The sequence below is a fragment of the Pinus tabuliformis genome, chromosome 6, assembly GCF_031772625.1.
Source record: "Pinus tabuliformis cultivar Carrire ecotype Pingquan chromosome 6, CPIR1, whole genome shotgun sequence".
Lineage (NCBI taxonomy): Eukaryota > Viridiplantae > Streptophyta > Pinopsida > Pinales > Pinaceae > Pinus > Pinus tabuliformis.
In genome coordinates this window covers 503,248,616-503,268,717 of record NC_142292.1, presented here as the reverse complement: position 1 = coordinate 503,268,717, position 20,102 = coordinate 503,248,616, and the positions used below count along the sequence as shown (strand labels likewise).

Genomic DNA, 20,102 nt, shown 5'->3' with positions numbered 1-20,102 from the left:
TGGATGCAATGTAGCTTTCATTGTTCCTTGTCATTAAAAGATCATCTACATATACCACAAGATATACAACTATTTTGCCAACTTTCTTGACAAATAAAGTTGCATCATCAAGATCAAAATGATTGAAATTGAGTTTCAGAAGATGCTCAGTTAGTTTTTCATACCAGGCTCGCAGTGCTTGTTTGAGGCCATACAAGGACTTCACAAGTTTGCATACTTTATGTTCATGTCCTTTCACAGCAAATCCTTCAGGTTGGGACATAAAAACATTCTCTTTTAGATCTCCATTCAAGAAGGCAGTTTTTACATCCATTTGATGGACTTTCCAACCGTTCTGAACTGTTAATGCAAAGAGTGCCCAGATGGTGGCCCATTTTGTTGTGGGGGCAAAAGTTTCCTCATAATCAACCCCTTCCTTCTGTGCAAAACCTTTTGCCACAAGCCTAGCTTTGTGCTTGTCAAGTGAGCCATCAGCTTTGTACTTGTTCTTGTAGACCCACTTGCAGCCAATTGGTTTGGTTCCAAATGGAGGATCAACCAGCTTCCAAGTGCCGTTCTTTATGAGGGCATCATACTCCTTTTGCATCGCTTCTTTCCATTCATCATGAGAAGCAGCTTCTTTAAAGGAAGTTGGTTCAAAATCTGTAGACAAGTTCAATTCACAATCATAAGAAACATCCATATCAACAGGTGAATTAGAGTCATCTACATCACCTCCATTTTGTCAGTTTGAATTTCTGGTTCCTGTTTTTCCAATTTCATCGGGATGAACACTTTCAAGTGTCTTCGTCAGCCACTTTGGGGGACCTTTCTGAGATGGTCCAAGCTGCTCTGTTGATTGAGTTGGGACTGAATCAAGATTGAGTCTCCCAATTCTATCAATTAGTTTCATGCGGGGGAGATTGTTCTTCAGAAAAAGATTCCACATGTTGATCTAGTATAGGAATCCCCCCTTCAAGATGTGGAATCTGATTATCAAATTCTTGAAATGATTTTGCTTTTGCGAATCTATCCAAGCGATCAAGTTGCCCCTCAACAACATTGTCAGTTTTGGATGATTCAAGAAAAATTACATCTCTAGATACAACAAACTTTTTATTTACTTCATCATAGAGTCGGTATGCTTTGGAGGTGTTTGAATACCCCAGGAAGATACACTTACGACTTCTAGCACCAAGTTTGTTTCTATGTACCTTAGGTATCAAAGCATAACAGGTGGAACCAAAGACCCTGAGATGTTTTACCGAAGGAACATGTCCATACCACAATTCATAAGGAGTCTTGTTTCTTATAGCATTAGATGGACATCTATTCTTTATATATGCAACACATAGAACAGCATCAGCCCAAAACATTATCTTTACATTTTTTAAGAAAAGCATGGATCGTACCATATTCAAGATTGTTCTATTCATTCTTTCAGCTACACCATTCTGTTGGGGATTATAAGGCACAGTTGTTTGATGTTTGATCCCATGTTGGCGAAGATAGTTTTCAAATTCATTTGATGCGTATTCTTTTCCATTATCAGTGCGAATAGACCCAATATGAGATTGTGCATCATTTTCAATCCATTTATGAAAATTCTTGAATGTTTGAAAAGCATCATATTTGTTCTTCAATAAATAAACCCAACTACATTCTGGTGTAGTCATCAATAAATGTCATGATATATTTATTTCCATTTGCAGAAGGAACAGGCATTTGACCACATAAATCTGAATAAATGAGTTCAAGCTTCCTATGTGCTCTTGAATGTGAATCATGAAAAAACTGTTTGCTATGCTTTCCTAGAATGCAAGCATCACATTGCTTAAGTTTCCTAAGAATTGTAGGCAAACCAGCAACACCATTTTTCTTCAATAAGCGGAGACTGTCATAGTTTAAATGTCCAAATATAGCATGCCATAATAAACTTGATGGAAGTGTACCTTCTTCATGATGAGAAGTATATGAGAAATGTTGTGCATGAGCAGAGGTTCCTTGCAGTTTGAGAAGCCTTTCTTCTTCTATTCCCCTCATGACAAGTGAGTGGTCAGATGCTTTTCTTACCTCAAGCTTGCCATCAAACATATAAATGGAATGACCTTGTTGGCGTATGTGGACCAAGGACAGCAAGTTTCTCTTGAGCTGTGGGAGATATAGAACATGATCCAGAAGAAAGTCTGGAAGACCAGGCAGTTTAAGCCTGATTGTGCCAAGCCTTGATGGTTTGATTTTTGATTGATCTGCAAAGTATACTGCTCCATCAACATTGTCAGTAAAATCTTCAAAAAAATCTTTTCTATGAGTCGTGACAGGTTGCTCCTGAATCAAGCAACCAATCATTTTTCCAAGAAGCAAGTGAAGCATTAAACAAATCTTCATTTACTCCAATGTTACATTGTGCCTCAACATAGTGAGCGGATTCAGGTGCTTTACCTTTGTCTGTATCATCAGTTTTAGCTTTCTGTTAATTTCTTTTCTGCTCAATTTGTTCCCATGGTAGCTTGCATGTAGAGGCATCATGTGATCCATTTCTTTTGCAACGAATGCAGTGCAGATCTGCCTTTTCTCCTTAAGAATGTTTGCCCCCCTGCCTCTGAAATATCTTCCTCTTCCTCTTCGTCCACCTCTTCCTCTTGTAGAATCTTGAGTAGGATGCTTTTCTTTATGAGCAAGGCACACAGTCTCTTCAGAAGATTCAGGGGTTGTCTTCTTTCCAAAAGCTCTCTCTTTTAGCAAACTTTTTCACAAGAGAGTCAAAGGTTATATCTTTGAGATTTCCATTTGCTTGCAAAGACTCAAGATAATTGGAGTAAGTAGGATAAAGTGCCTTGAGAAAATCAATAAGAGGGATATCCAACTCAACCTTAGTGGAATTGATATCATGCATTATAGACTTTACTTCAGATGCAAGAGCAAAAGGATCATTATTTTGCAGTTCAAGAGTGAAGAGTTTAATCATGAGTTGAACAACTTCAAGTGCAGAATGTGAGTCATAGAGTTCTTTCAGCTTTTGTAAGGCTTCAAAGGCAGTGGAATATGACGAAATATGGCGACTCACCTCTTCATTTACAGATGCTGCGATTAATGCATAAGCTTTGCTGTTCTTGTTTTCCCAAATGACAAGCTCTTTGTCTGAGGTAGGCTGTACTGGGTCATTGTCTCCTTCTCCGACACACACTCCTTTCCACAACTCATTGAAGATGAGGGTGTGTTTTATCATCCGAGACCATTCGGGATAGTTCTCCTTGCCAATGAGAACTATTCCTACCATGGATATGATTGAATGCATTCTGTAAAAAACTTTTGCTTATAGAAAAAAATATTTCTGCCAATATACAGTAAAAATGTACTCAAAAGGGCATTCTCAAAAGATTTCAAATCCACAATGTGACCCATATAAATCCATCATTATATAAATCCACCTCACATAAACCTCATATAAGTTCCACCATATAAATCTCATAAAACTTCACCATATAGATCTTATATAAATTTCCTATAAACTTCATATATAAATACCATGGTCATGACCATGTAGGTCAACGCATTCTTTGAACTGTAATTTACAGCGGTCAACCTCGGCAAAGCATCAAACATATGAATGGCACCAGCAATCAAATCGGACCCAACTGTCGGGACAGAAGCACAAAATCTCGGCCGAAAGTGAAAAAAAATGTGCTTCACGTATGGAGGTATGGGTGAACCAAGTCAGGCCAGCGCATGTATTAAAAAGTGATGTATTAAAAACACAACAGTGTACTAAAACGAGAGTGGGAGCGGTGTATTAAAACACACAGTGGTGTATTAAAAAACGCACAGTGGTGTATTAAAAACACATCATAACCATGTATGAGCTTTCGCCCTCCGACTTAACTGTCATTGTTTTACCACTCTTTCACATCCATGCTCTCGTAGCGGCGTTGCTGTTGTCCATGGTGGCTGGTGGAACTATCGTCATTCCGTCCGTTGTTCAATTCTTGGCCTCATCTTTTTGGAACGATATGAAAATCTACGATGACACTTAGTACATAGCGGTGCCTACCATTCATTAAATTTTTCTAGAGGCACGACACAAAGCCCAAAAGTGAGGAGAAAGGTATCGTATAGCCTGTGACATAGGCGGTCGGAGGACAAGACTGCAGAGAAAAATGGTGCGTGGTTCCACTGTGCAGTGGTTCATAAAGTCACGAAGAGCACCACGATTTCATAGGAGCGGTAATCCATTCAGTTCAACTAAAAAAATAGCACCAATAACACACTGTCAATGCAATGTAATACCACCAAAATCGCTCGGACAAATCGACATACCATAAAATTGTTTCTCCAACCATACAAGTTTCGATCCTCGACTGTTAGGAGGGAAGAGAAAACGCAGACTGGGCGGACTGGTCTATGCGCAAAGTTTAGAGAGTGGACAGAGGGACAGAGAGCCCGGCAGTGAACATACTGCATGAAACCAAGTCAGACCACCACAGCAGAGGTAGCGCTGGTGCGCCAGAGAGCGTTATGGACAGAGGCAGAGAGCGTAGGTAACTCAGAACTGTACCACGACAGGACAGGACAGAGGAGTTACAGGAGCATAAGAGTTAAAACAAGGAGTTGGCTCTGATACCATGTCAGGCCAGGAGTAACTCCATTAAACTGATTCGTATTATTCCATCAGGTATGTTATTGTTATATACAAAAGGGTGTGACTGTTCAGTTCATCTCCTGATGACTGTTCACATTCCTAATTTAATTATTTACATGAATTCACCCAATCCTGAGGATTAGGTGTCAACAAAATTAAAGGCTCTAAATAGCCAGATTTGCCATTATGCCACAGAAATATTTTTAGAATTTTAAACTTTATGTGAGGTGCTTCAGAAAAACTCTTCATGCATTCATAAGAAAATTTCAAATGATAAGCCCGGAATTAAAACTGGCTGGGCTCTTTCAGAAAATGCAATCCGGGAGTTGGCTGGTTTAGCCGAGAACTTCCCCTAATGTCCGATAAACTCAAAACTAAGATTTCCTGCACAGCTTAAAATCAACCATTAACATAGAGGGAGAAAACAATAATGAAATCCAGATCAAATGGAGATACCTGCCATTATATTTTAGAATCTAAACTATCATTCAAACCCCAGAAATCAGACAAGATACCTGTGCCTAAATCAATCTTCATCAAGCTATTATCAATCACTGAAAATAAAATTATGCAGAAAAATAAATCATCTTACAGCTCTTCCAAAAGAGTAACACCAGCAAGATTTTTAACCCCAAAGTCTTTCTTTATTGCACAAAAAATGACTATAAGAGAGCTTTCTTTAGCACCAGACTCTAAGATCAAATCTTGATCTCAAATGACTCCTAACACCATATTTAAAGGAAAAATTTCCCAACGGCTAGTTCGAGTGATCCATGTCAAAATGATCTCGACTGTCGATGAGGATCAAAATCCCTTTTAATCTCATCTGTCGAAATTTTAATGCATTTTAATATATTAAAACTTTGCATTTATTTTCTCAAAACTTTGACTTATTATTATTTTTTTATTTTTATTTTTTTTAATTTTCATTTATTTTATTTATTTATTTTTATTTAGTTATTTTTTTTATTTTTTAATTTTATTATTTTATTTTTCATTTTTGGATACTCGAACTTAGCCTTTGGAAAAATCACCTAGGACTTAGGACTTAGGAGGGGATAAAACATTTTCTAACCCTCAAGACACTTTTCATCATGACTTTTACAATTTTACATCTCAAGGGGGAAAACCCATTTGACATAGACCCTCATAGACCACCCAGTGCTGCGACATAACTATAATCTAGCAGATCATTTACATAGACTCGACCAAAGTACACTAGGATTCCCCTAAGATTCTAATGACAAAATTCATTCCAGCTTTGGGGTTAGGCTGAAGAAAAACTCTGCCGATCATGGATCGATGAGACAAAAAACCTTCCGGAACGTAAATTATCACTAGAAAATTAGGTTTCCTAGGCAATTTACATACATGACTCAGATTTGCTAAGATTATTTACAATTTACACATGCAGACTGGGTTTACAACATAACATAATCGCGCTGATGATGATAGTCGAATGGCACAAACACGTCGATCAAGCGCTATCCCTTTTGCGAAGAAAAGGGGGTGTACTGGTATGGGTAGTTGACACGTAGTGGTCAACAAGCCCTCTTGATGAAAAGACATGTCTCTTCACCCACACCAACCACTATAAATATAGCCTCATGTTCACCTCATTTGGCACATTCACAACACATCATCTCATCACAAGAAGCTCGGATCCGAGGCAGACGAAGACGAATTTTCTAAGGCAAAAGAAGAAGAATTCTCTGTGTTGCGTGTAAAGAAATTTTCTCTGTCGACCAACATTCTCTCTCCATTGACTTTTGTCGACTGAGGATTCTTTGACCGAGTTCAGGAAGGCAGTTTGTGGAGGCTACTTTGACCGAATTCCTGGACTGATTAACTGAGTTTCTAGGCATTCTTTCACGGGTTCAGACCCTCCTGTTGACCTGCGTTGACCGCAGGTCAACTGTGCACAGTTCACTAAATTGCAGAGGTCTGCAACAGTCCAAAATTCGAACCTCCTGAGGCATTTCAGAGATGACACTTGACAACGTTTGATTGGTCTGTTGTTTATCCTTTTGACAGCTGTTGGTTGGGTTTTTGGTGGACATTTTGACAGTCAAAGGTTTGACTTTGACTTCATTATCATTGTATATTATTGGATTTTCTCTCTCTGAACATTTGATATTCATTAAGAAGAAAAGATCAGTTGGGTTTTCCTCGTGGGTTTTAACTTTTGCCCTGGCATTAGCCTAAATATTTGTGTTCTCTTGTCATTGGGCTAATAAAAGTACATTGAAGTAATTGTTGTAAGCATAGAACATACCATTGTCAAAATTAACATGGTATCAGAGCCCAGGTGAGGACAAGCCCAAGCAAGAGTAAAAGGCAATCACTGAGATATTTGTTGACAAGGACTAGTCTCCATGGCCACCTCCTACTTCAAGACTGAGGACAAGCTCAATGACAAGTCTGACTATCATGCTTGGAAGATGACACTGGATTTGACTTTGGAAGAACATGAAGTATTGGACTATGTGCAAGGGAAAGTGGTGGAGCCTCCTTCAAATGCACCTGCTGCTACTAGAATGAAGTATAGAAAAGGTGAGGTCAAAGCTAAGAAAATCTTAATTGACTCCATTCAAAAGCATTTAGTTGCCTATATTTCTGATTTGGGAACTTCTAAGGAAATGTATGATAAGTTGATTGGGATGTTCAAAGTCAACAATGCAAATCAAATCCTCTTTCTCAAGAACAAGTTAAAGGATATCAAAATGGATAAAGGGGAGTCTATCCAATCCTACTTCATGAGATAACTCAAGTCAAGAATGATTTGTTGTCTATTGGAGAAGTTACTGCTGACAGGTAACTCACTCTCATTGCACTTGGAGGTCTTACAAGACCATGGGAAACATTTGGCATCACCATTCTCAATAATAACAGGATGCCTAGACTTGGTGAGCTATTGGCTAGATGCACTCGAGAGGAAACAAGGATGATGGAGAGAGATAAGTCCTATGTTAATTTTTAGATAACAATGGCATGCTTTATGCTTAGCACAATTTACTTCAATGTTTCTTTAGCAGCCCAATAACAATTTCCAATTATTTCTAGTAGCAAATACATTAACCATTAATCACATTGACAGTAAATGTAGATAGAACATTAAACAAATGCAGAAGACAATCCAAGACAAGAGGACACCAAATTTGGCGGATGCCAGGGGAAAAACCCCAATGTGGGGAAAACACTTTGATTAAATCTTCTTATTATTATTCAATAGTTCAACAAAGAGAGAGAGAGTACAAAAGTCAAATAGACTAGCCCAATACAAAGTCAAATCAGCCCTGTCAAATTCTGCAATCAAATTCAGCGCTAACCAGAAAGTCAACGCTGGTCAAAACAGCAGAAATTCTTCCTTGAAGCAGCTCGGTCTTCCTTGGTCAAGCTCGACCTGATCAGGAGGATAAATTCAGCCCAAAACAGTGCGGTAAACTCGGTCAAAGGAGAGAGAAGACAGCTATATTTTTTCTTCAGTCAAACAGCAGTCAAACATGAAGTCAATGCAAGTCAACCAACCTAGAATTCCTCGATTTTTGTGCCCAACAATGCAGAGTGAGAAAATCGAACCTTTGGCCCAAAAACCGAAGTCAAATTCTGTCAAATGCCCCTTGGTCAACACTGGTCAAACTTGCTCATCAAGTCTGAAATTCGGCCTATAATTTTTTGCCCAAAAAATCGTCATCCTTGCCACACTTGTGAGAGAGAGAGAGAGGCTGCCCAAGATGTACGAACCATTCTGATGAAGAGAAGGAGAACAATGTGTGAGTGAATGATGTCCATATGAGATGTGAGGTCTCTTCTATTTATACACTTTGTTGTGGGTGAAGAGACACATCCATTGGGCTTCTTGAGCCTACATTAACCTGAGGCCGGCCTGAACAATTTGCACATGTGTGGTCATAAATTCAAAATCACACTTCTGCTTGTTCGAATGAGATGATCTTTATATCAATCTTGGACCTCTCGAAAAGAGAGAATCCAATGAAATCATCGTCTCCATCAAATGAGTTGTCCCAAGGTGGAATTTGGCCCTAGTTGTCAATTAACACTCCCTCTCAACTAGAGAGAATTCCACATGCCAATGCATCTGTCATCATCATGCCATCCTGTCGTCATGTACCATCTCTGTCATCTCTACTATGCTCTGTTGAACGATGAAGTAATAATGAAGAAGTGATCGAAAGTGAGTCACAAGACCCTACCACTCTCCACTAACAAAAGTTAGTCTAGAGGTAGAACCTCAAATGATCCCAGATCAAGTTGTTGAACACCATGCTTCATAGTCATAGGGAGTACGGCAGTACACAATGCATCCATCAATAGTGTTATGGTCCCTAACCACTTTTTCCAACTCATTGGCCAGATGAAAGGTACTTCCCATGAGTCTCGGACTCCATGGGCAGGATGTATGCTGGGGCATCAGAAGGATAAGGTGAACCACTCATCCTATGCATATGTCAACCATAGGGGAAGGTGAACCACTCACCCTACACACAGTCAACCATCATGGAGTATCACAAGGGAAGGTGAACCACTCACCCTGTACATACTACATAGTGCACCACAAGGGGAAGGTGAACCACTCACCTTATGGTCACTCATAGCTCCAAGAAGTACCCCAAGCCCCCAAGAGCTCCTAGAGCTCAATGTCTAACTCATGCGAGACCCTCATAGGAGATTCTTTCCACAACTCCAAGTCTCTCTCAGAAGGTTAAGAATTTGACCTTCCCTAAAGGCTTCGTGAGAATATATGCGACCTACTCATTCGTCTTGATGCGATGGAGCCTTATTGCTCCTCGTTGTACCATATCCCGAATAAAGTGGTACCTAATATCAATGTGCTTGGAGCGGTCGTGGAACATTGAATTCTCTGAAATGTGAATCCCACTTTGGTTGTCGCAGAAGATCACAGTGGCATCCATCACATGCTCAAATAGCTCACTGAAGAGCTTCTTCAACAAAACAGCTTCACAACAGGCCGTACTAGCAGCAATGTATTTGGCCTCGGCGGTGCTTAAAGAAACTGATTTCTGCTTCCTGCTCATCCAAGATATTGAAGCAAATCCCAAAGAGAAGCAACACCCAGACATGCTTTTACGATCCACCACACTGCCAGCGGAGTCAGCATCAGTATATCCATGTAGCCTCAAATTCCCGACAGTGTATCTCAAACCATAGCGGATTGTGCCTCGGAGATACCTCAAGAGATTCTTGGCAGCAATCTAATGTATGTGATGAGGCTCGACCATAAATTGACTCAATGTATTCACAATGAAGCATATGTCCAGACAGGAGTTTACGAAGAACATCAAGTTGTCGATACTCAGAAGGATTTGCCAATTCGGGCCCAGTAGCACTTCCACATAGCTTCTTGAAGTTGAGTTCCATCGAAGTAGACACAAACTTACATTCCACCATCCCACATCTCTTGAGTAGCTTCACAATGTATTTTCCTTGAGAAAGGAAAATCTCACCTGACTTTTGCCAAACCTCCAAGCCTAAGAAGTAATGCATCAAACTTAGGTCCTTCATCTCGAATTCGGAAGCCAACTCCCTCTTGCATTGATAAATGAGAGGGTTTGCACCTGTCAGAAAAAGATCATCCACATAAAGGACCAGAATGAGAGGCCTGTCCTTTTCAACCTTGAAGTATAGGTTTGGGTTAGCTTCACTCCTTGTAAAACCCAACTTCATAAGATAGTTATCAATCCTCTCATACCAAGCCCTAGGGGCTTGCTTCAACCCATAGAGGGCTTTCTTCAACCTGCATACATGTGTCTTTCAGTCTTGAACTTCAAACCCCTTAGGTTGCTCTACATAGACTTCCTCCTTAAGCGAGCCATGCAAGAAAGCAGTTTTGACATCCATTTGGTGTAGGCTCCATCCTTGAGAGGCAGCAAGAGCAATGATGGATCAAATAGTGGTGTATTGAGCAACCGATGCAAATATCTCATCATAGTCCACTCCTTCCTTTTGAGAGAAGCCTCGAGCAACAAACCTAGCCTTGAACTTTTCAGCACTCCCATCAGTTCCATGTTTGATTTTGTAAAGCCATTTTGAAGTGACCACTGACTTGTCCTTGGTCTAGGAACCACATCCCAGACATCATTCTTCATGATTGATTCATATTCCTCATTCATTGCATCCTTCCATACTTGGTGCTTCACGACTTCTTCGAACATACATGGCTCAGATTGAACAATGGTACTTATAGCAGGTAAGCACCCTTGGTACCTGTTCAGCTTCTTGCTTTCACAAAATATCCCCCCTCGGTGCAACATGTCTTTCAGCGTCTTCGAGAGTATCTTTGAGCCACAAAGGTCTTTTCCTTGAGGTAGAGGACTCACTAAGAGGTGGATCAATGGGATCCATCAGGCCTTCAACATCGGGCAACGAATCATCTGTCGGAGATCCATCCTTCTTTCCTGCATCATCATCATTGTCCTTCCTAGGTATAGGAAGCTCTCTGACTTTCCCAAGGGTAGAATCTTCATCGAAAGTGACATCATGACTTATTTACACTTCACTTTGACCAAGCACATAGATTCTATATGCCTTCAAAGTTTCACAGTAGCCCACAAAGGTTCCTTTCTTCCCAGATGCATCTAGCTTGTTTTTTCTCTTTTGGCACATGAAAATATACGAGACAACCAAAAATTCTAAAATGAGAAACATTAGGTTTCTTACCAATGAAAACTTCTTCAAGTGTCTTGAAGTCCAATGCTTGATGCGAGCACCTATTTTGAACATATACAACAGTGTTGGCAGCTTCTCCCCATGAGAACGTCGGTAGGCGTTGGTCATGAAGCATGGCACGGGTAGTAGCTTCTATGATTGTTCGATTCTTCCTTTCGACAATTCCATTTTTGTTAAATTTGGCAACTAGGGCCAAACTCCACCTTGAACAGCTCATATGATGGAGATTATATTTTTATTGGATTCATCTCATTCTAACAAGTACAAATGGAATATGAATTTATTTCTTCTATGGACAAATTGTCAAGGTCGGCCAGAAGTCAAATGTAGGCTCATAAAACCTAACCGACATGTCTCTTCACCCTCAACGTTGAGTATATATAGAGGAATCATTTTCCTCATTTGGTCCCTCATCACTCACACATCTTTCTCTCTCTTCATCTGATTGGGTCGTACAAATTACAGGGCAGCCTATTCCTCTCCACACGTGTGAAGGTTTGACTGAGATTTCAGTGCTCTGCGTTGACCGACTGGCAGCCAGCTTTGGCCAGCGTTGACAGGGCAGTGTTTGACTTCGTTTGAGTGTGTTTTTTGTGGGAGAAAATCTGTTTGGGTAGGCTGCATATTCTGGCATAAAAACCGAGATTTTTTGGGCAGTTTGACCAGCATTGATTTCAACCCTCTGACCGCAAAAGTTGACTGTGCGTTGACCAAGTTTGACCAGATTTTTCAGGACTATTTTGGGATTGATTTGGACTATCTTTAGAGGCCAAGTTGACTTGGTTTGATCGAGCTGATTTGGAGGAGAATTGCTGCCGGTTTGACTAGCGTTGACTTTCTGGTTAGAGCATCTTGTTGACTGCAGTTTGACTGGATAGTTTTGATAGTGTTTGGGCAAGAAAATTTTGTGTGTTGTACTCTCTCTCTGCTGAACTTTTGAAGAATAATAAGAAGATTTGATCAGAAGGGTTTTGCCCACATGTGGGTTTTTCCTTGGCATCCGCCAAATATTGTGTCCTCTTGTCTTGGCTTGTCTTCTGCTTATTGTTTATGTTCTATATGCATTTACTATCAATGTTAATGTGATTGCTAATCTGGAAATTGATATTGGGCTAATAAGAAAAATTGAAGTAAATTGCTTTAAAGCCTAGAACATACCATTGTTATCTAAAATTTAACAATTTTGCTCAAGAGTATATGCAGTAGTGGTCTCCCTCTTAATGCCAGCTTCTCTACAATAGTCATTGAATTCATTTGACTCACATTAGGTTCCATTACCGATCCTCAATATTTTGATCCTCTTCCCTGTTTGATTCTCGGGCAAGGCTTTGAAAGAGCGGAACCATTTGAACACTTCGTCCTTCTTCAAGAAATACATCCATCTTTTGCAAGAGAAGTCATCCACGAAATTTGCATAGTACAAGTATCCTCCTAAAGATGTTACGGGCAACATACCTGATAGATTAGAATGGACCGATTGAAGAATATCGGTAGTTTGACTTTCACTTGAAGGGAATGGTCCCCTTGTATGTTTTCCAGTTCAACAACCCTGACAAACTCCTTCATGATCTATGTTGAACTAACTCCGGCATACTTGTGACCATCTTCCTTACATCAGGGAAGGCTTTGTAATGAAGGTGAACAAATCTTCGATGCCATAATTCGGATTGAAGAGAAGCACTGCAAGTCATAGCTCCCAAAGGACTTCCCCCAACTTGATAAATACCTTCAACCCTAAATCCAAGTGTAAATGCATCTTTCAAGTTCCTTTGCCAAACATGTACCTTCCCATCAACAAATGTCACCTTGAAACCTTTATCTTCCATCGCAGAAATAGATACTAGGTACACATAATACTTCTTGTAGATGAAGGGTTTGACCTTGATTTAAGTGAAGTATGATCTCCAAATTTTTCTTCTTTCCAACCAAGTTTGAGAGGGCTTCCTTGTACCCAGTGAAGTTCCTTGAGGCACCACTATCAATCAACTAATGATCCAATGCATCCGAGGGAGAGGCAGTGGTGAGAGAAAAAACAAGATAAAATTGTTTTTGCTTATCTACAACATTAGTTCCCTCATACCTTGAGTTTCTCGACCTTTTGGGAGGACGACCATTTCCATATTGAGCAGAGCGGGCGCATTCCTCTTTCCTTTGTTATTGAACTTGTTGTTCCTTTGATTGCCATTGTCTTTGTAATTGTTGTGGTTGTTGTTGTCATCATCCCTTGGAGTATCCTTCTTGTGAGGACACTCTCTAGCAAAGTGGCCAAACCTGTTGCAATTGAAGCATCTTCCTTTTCTTCCTTCTTTGAATCTCGGCTTAAATCCTTGACCTTGTCTTCTTGGACCAGCATTGTTCTTCCTTTTAGCATGAGCGGAGAAAGTGGTAGGATTATTTCCATTTGAGGGCTTATCTCTTTCCATCATCCTTATTTCTTCTTGAGTGCATCTAGCCAATAATTCATCAAAACCCAAAATCTGTCATTGTTGAGGATGGTGGTGTTAAACACATCCCATTCTCTTGTAAGACCTCCAAGTGCAATAAGAGTGAGCTCCCTGTCACCAACAACTTCTCCAATAGATAGGAGATCATTCTTGATTTTGGTAATCCTCATGAAGTAGGATTGAATGGACTCTCCTCTATCCATCTTGATGTCTTTCAACTTGTTCTTGAGAAAGAGGACTTGATTTGCATTGTTTACTTTGAACATCTCAACCAACTTGTCATACATCTCCTTAGATGTTTCCAAATCAGAAATATAGGCAACCAAAGGCTTGTGAATAGAATCAACAATTATTTTCTTAGCTTTGACCTCACCTTTCTTGTACTTTGTTTTTGCAGCAGCGGGTGCATTTGAAGGAGGTTCCACCACTCTTCCTTTGACATAGTCCATAGCATCATTTTCTTCCAAAGTCAAATCCAGAGACATCTTCCATGCATGATAGTCGGATTTGTCCTTAAGCTTGTCCTCGGATTTGAAGTATGATGTAGTCGTCATTGAGGCTAGCTCCAAATTCTTGTCCAACAGCTTCCCTTAATGATTTCTTTTTCTTACTCTTGCTTGGGCTTTGTCTTCACCTGAGCTCTGATACCATGTTAATTTTAGATAACAATGGTATGTTCTATGCTTAGCACAATTTACTTCAATGTTCCTTTAGCAGCCCAATAACAATTTCCAATTATTTCCAGTAGCAATCACATTAACCATTAATCACATTGACAGTAAATGCAGATAGAACATAAAACAAATGCAGAAGACAAGCCAAGACAAGAGGACACCAGATTTGGCAGATGCCAAGGGAAAAACCCCAATGTGGGGAAAACCCTTTGATCAAATCTTCTTATTATTATTCAATAGTTCAGCAGAGAGAGAGAGTACAAAAGTCAAATAGACTAGCCCAATACAAAGTCAAATCAGCCTTGTCAAATTCTGCAGTCAAAATTCAGCCCTAACCAGAAAGTCAACGCTGGTCAAAACAATAGAAATTCTTCCTTGAAGCAGCTCGATCTTCCTTTGTCAAACTTGGCATGATCAAGAGTATAAATTCAGCCCAAAACAACTCGATCAAACTCAGTCAAAGGAGAGAGCAGACTTGTAATTTTCTGCAATCAAACAACAATCAAACCTCAAGTCAACGCAGATCAACCAGCCCAGAATTCCTCAATTTTTGTGCCCAGCAATGCAGCCTGAGAAAATCGAATCTTTGGCCCAAAAACATAAGTCAAATTCAGTCAAATGCCCCTTGGTCAATGCTGGTCAAACCTGCTCCTAAACTCTGAAATCCGGCTTGTAATTTTCTGCCTAGAAAATCGTCCTCCTTGCCACACGTGTGAGAGAGAGAGGTTGCCCAAGTTGTACAAACCAATTTGATGAAGAGAGGGAGAAGAATGTATGAGTGAATGATGTCCAAATGAGATGTGAGGTCTCTTCTATTTATACACTTCCTTGTGGGTGAAGAGACACATCCATTGGGCTTCTTGAGCCTACATTAAGCTGAGGCCAACTTGAACAATTCACATGTGTGGTCATAAATTCAAAATCACACTTCTGCTTGTCTGAACAAAATGATCTTTATATCAATCTTGGACCTCTCGAAAAGAGGAATCCAATGCAATCATCATCTCCATCAAATGAGTTGTCCCAAGGTGGAATTTGGCCCTAGTTTCCAATTTTAACATCCTATAATGGAAATGAACCTATTGCTTTCTCTGCACACACTAAGAGGAGGAATGATGCTAGTCCATCGAATTCAAGGAGACAGAGTCAAGGTGTTAAATTTTGTAGATTTAAAATTTAATTTCTGAGATCATAAACCATAGAAGACAGTCAATGAACAACAAGACACAAGATTTGATCCAAGACCAGGGAAAAAACCCACTATGGGGGAAAACCCTTTTTTTAATGCTCTTCTATTAGATCATCTTCAAATGTTCAGCAGAGATACATAATCAGAGTACAAAACCCCTTTTACAAATAACAGTAGTAACAACACTTTTTAATATGGAAGTTTCAAATACCACCACAAGCCTCCAAAGGCTTCCAAAACAAGAGTAGTAAACACAAGTGCGTGAACAAAGTGCACAAGTACAAGAGCATACTGAGAGCAATATTCTCCAAATGCAAGATCAGAATGTTACTAATGCGAGGGCAATATACCAGCGATCAAACTCTGGTGCGAAAGCAATATCAAGTATAGAATATCTCTGGAGCGAGATCAATAAAAGAGCTAAATACTTCTGGTGTGAGAGCAAAACCAACTACAATAATACTTCTCTGGAGCGAGAGCATTAACAACAGTGAATAACAAGAGCAGAAACCACTAGTGCGAGAGTTGAACGAGAGTTCTGTGATCTGTCAATAGATCTGCCAAACGATAGATTTGCCAAATAATAGATCTACCAAACAATAGATCTACCACACAATAGATCTACTAAATAATAGATCTTCCAATGATGATAAGAGATCTGCAAATTTGCAATAGATCTGCTACTGATAATAAGAGATTTGTTGCTGATAATAAGAGATCTGCCAATGATGATAAGAAGTCTACAAATCTGCAATAGATCTGCTACTGATAATAAGAGATCCGACAATGATGATAAGAGATTTGCAAATCTGCAATAGATTTGCTACTGCTAATAAGGGAGATAAATTACTAATGTGAGGGTTTGATCATCAATGCGAGAGCTAGATCGCCAAAGCGAGAGAGAGAGAACTCAATGGGTTGCTTCCTCGAATTAAGTGTTTTGGAAGCCCCTAGAGTGATCCATTCGAAATAGATAACTGATTTTATTTTGCACATGTCTAATTGAATCACTTAAGGGGTTTTATTTTGCACACGTCTAATTGCTTTATAAAATATTTTTGAAATAACTTTTGCTCTTATGAAAAATAATTTTCTCTTGAGAAATAATTCGCTTCAAGGGTGAAAGGGGTTAACCACATAAAGTGATTTCTAGGGAAATTTCTCCCTAGTTGCTCAAAATTTCAACACTCCCTCTCAACTAGGGAGGAACTTCCATCAATAAAGCCAAAACTATTGTACCTGTCAAATCATCATGACTCATGTTGAACATTCTTGAATTTAAAGAATAATACTCATTGTAGGGGAGCTATTGCCACCACCTTGAATCCAAGCTCAACCAAGTAAAGGCTAAGAAACCTTCACCAGGGACTCTCAAGCTTCAACCTAGTCCAAATAATCATTGGGAAGCCAAATGATTCCACCCGACATCAAAGAGTCACATGCTACAGCCTGGAACAAATACCATCGGGGAGACTCATGCTACCACCCAGAATGAATATCACTCAGTCAATAAGACTAAAAAACCATAATAGCTCAGCACATAGGCTAAGAATCCACAATAGCTCAACTCAAAGGCTAAGAATCCACAATAGCTCAGCTCAAAGGCTAGGAATCCACAATAACTCAGCTCAAACGCTAAGAATCCATGTTGTTCAAGAAAACCAGCATCTATGTTGTTCAAGAACACCAGCATCTTCGAACTTGAGCGAGATACAACTTACCATGACTAGTAAGGATCACCATCCGATCTCAAGTAGCCAAACCCATTGGCCAGATGGGTGGGAAACAAGATGCATCACTGGGGCATACTCCTAATTGGAGGTCCCTCATCCCCAGGAGCTCACTAGCTCAATTCCTCATCCCTGGGAGCTCAACCAAGGGGGAAGAGCACACATCTCAGTGTTCTTGATCAGCTGGGTCTCGAACCCGGAAGAGGTACATCCCTTAATCCAAGCATATCTCTGAAGACTAGAAATTTCTTCTTCGACAGTGCTTTGGTAAGTGTATCAGCAATCTGCTCATCAATCTAAATATGGTGGAGTCTCACTGCTCCTCTTTGTACCATGTCTCAAATGAAATGATATATGATTTCAATGTGCTTGGATCTGTCATGAAATATGGGATTCTCAGACAATCGGATCCCACTCATATTATCACATAATATCATTGTAGTATCCAAGACTTGCTCAAATAACTCTCCAAAGAGTTTTATTAACCAAACAGCTTCATAACTAGCTAAGCTAGTAGCAATATACTTAGCTTCTGCGGAACTGAGAGCAACTAATTTTTGTTTCCTGCTCATCCAAGAGATCATGGCAAATCCCAAACTAAAACAAGATCCTGAAATGCTATTTTTGTCCACAATGTTGCCTGCCCAATCAGCATCAGTATAACCATGCAACTTTATGTTGCCAGTAGTATATTGAAGACCGAAATTAATTGTCCCATGCAAATATCTAAGCACATGCTTAGCAGCAACCCAGTGATTATGTAAAGGCTTGGTCATGAATTGACTCAAGGTGTTTACAGCATAGCAAATATCAGGACGAGTGTTCACTAGGAACATCAATGCTCCAATCAACTGACGATACTCAGATGGATCAGATAAATCAAGTCCAGCTTCATCACCACAGAGTTTCTTGAAGTTCATCTCCATGGGAGTGCTCATGGATTTTCACTCTACCATTCCAAACCTTTCCAATAGCTTTACAACATACTTCCCTTGGGAGAGAATAATTTCGCCAGGTCTCTACCAAACCTCCAGGCCCAAAAAGAAGTGCATCATCCCAAGGTCTTTCATTTCAAATTCAGAGGCAAGCTCCCTCTTACACTGAATCATCAGAAGTTCATTACCTGTCAAAAACATATCGTCAACATATAATACCAAAATCAAAGGCATACCTTGTACAACTTTGAAGTAGAGGTTTGGATCAGCACTACTCCTCGTGAATCCCAACTTTACTAAGTAGTTGTCAATGCGAGAATACCAAGCCCTGGGGGCTTGCTTTAAGCCATAGAGTGCTTTCTTCAATCTGCATACATGGGTTCTTTTGTCATGTACCTCAAAGCCTTGAGGTTGTTCAACATATACTTCCTCCTGAAGAGCACCATGGAGAAAATTTGTCTTGACATCCATCTGATGGAGAGTCCACCCTTGACTAGCAGCTAAAGCAATAATAGAGCGAATGGTGATATAGCGAGCAACAGGAGCAAAGATGTCTTCATAATCAATTCCCTCTTTCTAAGAGAATCCTCGAGCCACAAACCTTGCTATATAGTTTTCAATACTGCCATCCATGCCATCTTTTATTTTGAACAACCATTTTGAAGTCACAATTGATTTGCCCCGAGGTCTAGGACCAACTTCCCATACATCATTTTGCATAATGGATTCATATTCTTTTGTCATGGCATCCTTCCTAACTTGGTGCTTTTCTGCTTCTTCAAATGATTGAGGTTCACTCTGTATGATAGAACTCATAGCAACAACATAGTTTTGATATCAATTGGGCTTCTTGCTTTCTCTGAAAGTGCCCCTGGGAGCAATATGTTTTTCAGCATCCTATAGAGTATCACAAAGCCATAGAGACCTTTTCCTATATGGAGGAGGATCTAATGGATCCATAGGCTCAACAAGTTCATCTAGGTCCTCATGATCAGGTTCATGGGTAGAGGGATCCACATCATCATTTGTTTCTTTAGAAGAGATAGGAGGACTAATTCTTACTTTTTCAAGAGTTGCATCTTCATCAAATGTTACATCTCTACTGAAGTCTATTGTTCTTTGACTAGGTATATAAATTCTAAATGCTTTAGAATCTTCACAATAGCCCACAAACATATCTTTCTTACCTAAATCCTCAAGCTTGTTCCTCTTTTCTTTTGGTACATGAAAATAAACAGCACAGCCAAAGATCCTTAAATGACTAGCATCAAGTTTCTTTCCTGTGAAACCTTCTTCAGGAGTCTTATCATATAATGCTCGATGAGGGGTCTTGTTCTGTACATATACCGCAGTGTTGGCAGCTTCTCCCCATAGGAACTTTGGCACATTTTGATCATGTAGCATGGCACGACTAGCCTCCATGATAGTTCTATTCTTTCTTTCTGCCACACCATTTTGTTCAGGATTATATGGTACAATGGTCTCTTTCTTGTTACTGGCTTCTCTGTAGAAGTCAATGAATTCATTTGAAATGAATTCTCCTCCATTATCTAATCTGAAGACTTTGATTTTCTTTCCAGTTTGGTTTTCAATCAATGCTTTGAAATTTTTAAACATACCAAAGGCTTCATCTTTGTGCTTTAGAAAGTAAATCCATGTTTTTCTAGAGTAATCATCCACAAAGGTGATATAATACAAACATCCACCTATGGATGTCAATGGCATAGGTCCATACAAATCTGAATGAATTAGTTGTAGGATGTCATGAGATTTGGTACTGCTAGAGGGAAAAGGCCCTCTCGTT

The 20,102-nt window shown here is 39.7% G+C and overlaps 1 protein-coding gene across 3 annotated transcripts in view; it reads right to left on the bottom strand.

Moving 5' to 3' along the window:
• The window catches only part of LOC149259522 (neurochondrin family protein), a 411,338-nt gene that overhangs the window by 351,448 nt on the left and 39,788 nt on the right, over positions 1–20,102 (bottom strand). The window lies entirely within an intron of this gene.